General features: G+C 34.2%; 1 protein-coding gene across 2 annotated transcripts in view; it reads right to left on the reverse strand.

Moving 5' to 3' along the window:
- The window catches only part of LOC110454213, a 22,246-nt gene extending 19,789 nt beyond the window's left edge, over nt 1-2,457 (reverse strand). Inside the window, exon 1 of one of the 2 annotated variants that reach the window (XM_021503599.1) lies at nt 2,381-2,457. The gene's annotated coding sequence lies outside the window, so the exon portion shown is untranslated. Of the gene's footprint in view, nt 1-2,356 lie in introns of both variants that reach the window. The other variant, XM_021503603.1, reaches the window with a different exon arrangement.
- Between the last annotated feature and the right edge of the window lie 1,752 nt (nt 2,458-4,209).

Raw genomic sequence — 4,209 nt, forward strand, 5'->3', positions numbered from 1 at the left:
TATACTGTTACTCTTACCGACTGAGCTACGACCTCAAATGTCTATACTGTTGCTCTAACCGACTGAACTTCGGCCTCAAATGTCTATACTGTTACTCTTACCGACTGAGCTACGACCTCAAATGTATATACTGTTGCTCTAACCGACTGAGCTACGACCTCAAATGTCGATACTGTTACTCTTACCGACTGAGCTACGACCTCAAATGTCTATACTGTTGCCCTAACCGACTGAGCTTCGGCCTCAAATGTATATACTGTTGCTCTGACCGACTGAGCTACGTCTACAAATGTCGATAGTTTTGCTCTAACCGACTGAGCTGTCTGGTCAACGGAATTGTCCTATTATAGTTTTTTTCCAATTTATTAAGGGGAAATAACTCTATATATAGAAAACCACAATGTAGTGGATCGGTGTTACTTTAATCAACGATTACGTGAAGAAGTACATGTATGTGAACATGGTAACCTAGTGTAGTAAACGATGTTAAACCAAACTCTTTACCGTACATTTTATCCTGATTTTATTTTCTATTTTTGTGATATCCACGACTTTTATCTTGAAAGTTGTGACCATGCAATTTTGTTTGTACATGAAACATAAAGCAATTCTATTTCATAATGGATAAAAGATAGTTAGCGTTTAGTAGACGGGTCAACGGGATCACAATATCCTTGACCTTCACCTTGAAAGTAATGACCTTGACATTTCAAAAGTAAAAGTAGCGGTTTACGTGTAGCAGGTGTGCTTCAAAATTATTCCGCGACCTTGATCTTGAAAGTTCTAGCCATGAAATTTGTTTGTACATGAAACGTAACGCAAGTCTATTTCATTATGTTAAATAAAAAGAATAATCGTTTAGTAGACAGGCCAACGGGATCCCAAAAGTGTTTCATTTCCTTGACCTTCACCTTGAAAGTGACGACCTTGACATGTTGAAAGTAAATGTAGCATCTTTGCAGGCGTGCTTAAAACTGATGTACAGAAAATAATATTCGTTTAGGAGAAAGATCAACTTGATTCCAAAATTGTATATGTTTAAAAATCCCTAGCCGAGACCTTCTAAATTGTGGTAACACCATTTCAACCAATATTAAAATTATTACGATTGCTTCGTCCTGTTGATGTCATAATTACAATATTATTGTCTACTAATGAGTAGCGGGTTTAACGTAAAACGACAGGATTGCTTTTTTTGTCAGGCTGTATTGCTTCTCGGGACCATAATTTAAATAAATACATATATACCTCCCTTGATCCCTGTAACTGATTAGAATAAACTCTCTCTAGATTTTCATGAAACACTCAACATGTAATGTAAATTAGCATAAAATAATTCCAGATAATTTGGTTTAAATTAAACACAGGTAATATTCACGTGTGATAACATGTTAATTTGTAATTAGGATAACGCATATCTCACTTGTCATTTTGTTGATACCGGTAAGATCTGGAAATAATGAGTATTGCTTTTTAGTAAAATTGAAACAAGCCCAATCGATTGGGATAAAGTGAGGAAGGTTCCATGGGAGGTAACTATGCCAATATTCTGGAGATTTGACACATTTTCTTACATTTTTCTCAGGTAAGTTTTTTCATTAATTCCATTATTCATTGCAATTTTGCGCCACTAAAATTCTGCATTCAAATGTTACTTTTCAGACAAAGTCAACAATATTTTCAACAAAAAAAATCTGCAAAGGTCATTATTGACATTTTCCCTGACATGGGTATACCAACCAACTTCCACATTTTTATCATTTTGAGGAAAAGTTATGAGCCAATCTCATACTGTATACACTGACATGAGCCTGTATGAAATACCTTAAATATATAACTATCAACTTCGCGAGCCAAGGGTGTTCAATACGATACTCAGTCTCTCCTTTTGAGAGTATCGTATTGAACACCCTTTGCTCGCGAAATTGTATAACTGTATAGTGTCGAAGGATCATAAATTCCTAATACAAGCGCCTGTGATCAGGCATGAAATAAAGGTCATGTGATACAGCAAGCAGTACAGTCTGAGAATAGTCCCAACACTGTTCTAACTTAATGGTTTAACTTTGAATTAAAGCCTACACAATGAGCAACGTCGATTTATTATTGATCACACATGTTTGTTTTTCGTAAAATATTTGTGAAGAATTGTTATTTCAAAGATTAATCAGGCAATATCGGAGGTACTTTCGTTTTGTATCGACCTACCAAATACATACCAGCTGGCCTTTATACAATCTTTGATAACACCCTTTGTTTAAATAGATTTACGATCAGCGTTGAAATTGATGATGTTTATCTGAATACTTTAAAATGATAAATATAAATAATTCAATATAAAAAGTTCGTTATTAACCTCATAATCTTGTCAAATCTTTACCTTGATTACTGTGGTCGTTCTATGGCGGTGTAGTTCCTGGATTGCTCTGGGAATTTCCGGGTTCAAGGACCACAACGGGAGATAACTCGGGAATGGGTGGCACATTACTTGACATTAAGTTTACTTTAGAACGTTTTATCTCAGATGTTGAATGACATATTTAAGGTAAATTTTCTGCTGTTAATCTTATTTAATACTTATCAGTTCCGTGTGTTCTACTTCATGCTTGCAACAGAATAAAGGTAATTATACACACGTACGCTAACAATTTCGTACATATTTCAAGATTCAAATGAAATTGATTTATTCATTTTATGAACATACTATGTCTTGCAGCGTCACAAAATTCGTATGTAATTTTCACTATGATATTATGTTGATAGCTTCAAGTAATGTCTCATTTTTTTTTTAAACATAATGGCTTTATTTTATTTAATTGTTTTAATGAAAAATCCCATATAGATCTTCTCCAGAATTTATGTTAAAACATGTATACATAGATAATATATAAAGCGACAACATTTATATATATTATATATATAATCACGGACTTGTATAGACAATTGAAAAAGTAGCTTGTGTTGCTATTTGTTCACATGTATGTCAGTATATTCTTCCTCGCCATTTTTTCAAACAAGATTTTTCTTTTTCAGCATTATGCTTCTCTTTATCAGGTTATTTAATTGTAATATCAATGACGTCAAAGATTGTATTTCTATAAAGGTGTATGCTATTCTATATGAAAGATGTGACGAGATAAAACAGATGATTGGTATATAATGTCATGTTATGATACATTAACAAAGATATCACAAGAAATATAGCTATGTATATGTACATACATTGTATGTACATGTATGTATGTATACATGTATGTATGTATGTATGTATGTATGTATGTATGTATGTATTTGTTGGTAACGGTACAATTCAATTTGTGGGGAAGGTTTTTGGAAGAGCGTTGGTCTGTTGGGAAATTACGCACGCACCTGGTCTATCATCGAATAATGTCGTTATATCACAAACGTGGTAGATGTATCAACTTAAAGATTCACGTGGCGCCGATATCTAAAACTTTTTACGAGTTGTCTCCCATTGAACATTCCTCACTTAATCCACGAATTAGATTATCAAGTCCGTGCTTAATCCTAATTGTTGGGGCTTGTTTAAAAAAAAGCAATGATACTCAATTCTCCTGATTATCAAAGATATCCTTGACTTCATACCCAAATAGACATGTTTTCCTGGCTGTCCTCTAGCCCTGACTTCATACCTAAATAGACATGTTTTCCTGCCTGTCCTCTAGCCCTGACTTCATACCCAAATAGACATGTTTTCCTGGCCGCCCTCTAGCCCTGATTTGACTATATTTTGATTGTCCTTAGTTTTCTTGATTTGTTCCAGTATGTCCTTTGTGACGTCGTGACCGTGCTGTAGCACCTTTTTAGGGAGGAGTGACATCATCACTTTCACCCTGGAAGAAATAAAAACAGAATTTTATGGTAAATCTCACATCAGTTTTAACAAAATTACATAGTTATTGCAAAAAACCTTTATGAATCATATGAACAATCTGTGACAACTTTGGCAAAGACATGGCAAACAGTCAAACATGTTATATAGATAGGAACAGATTTACCACTGCTGATACAAGATAACGATGAACTTAACGAAATGTTTAAAAATCTGCTGATGCATCGTTTAACTGATATTGTTCTTACATTTAGTTTGTTATTAAATAATTTTGTGCTATGTCAAGAGGCAAGGACGAGTCGAAGGCTACAGAACAGTACATGTTGGTGTTTGGGGTAGTACATTTGTAATTTACA

The sequence above is a fragment of the Mizuhopecten yessoensis genome, unplaced genomic scaffold (assembly GCF_002113885.1).
Source record: "Mizuhopecten yessoensis strain PY_sf001 unplaced genomic scaffold, ASM211388v2 scaffold7725, whole genome shotgun sequence".
NCBI lineage: Eukaryota > Metazoa > Mollusca > Bivalvia > Pectinida > Pectinidae > Mizuhopecten > Mizuhopecten yessoensis.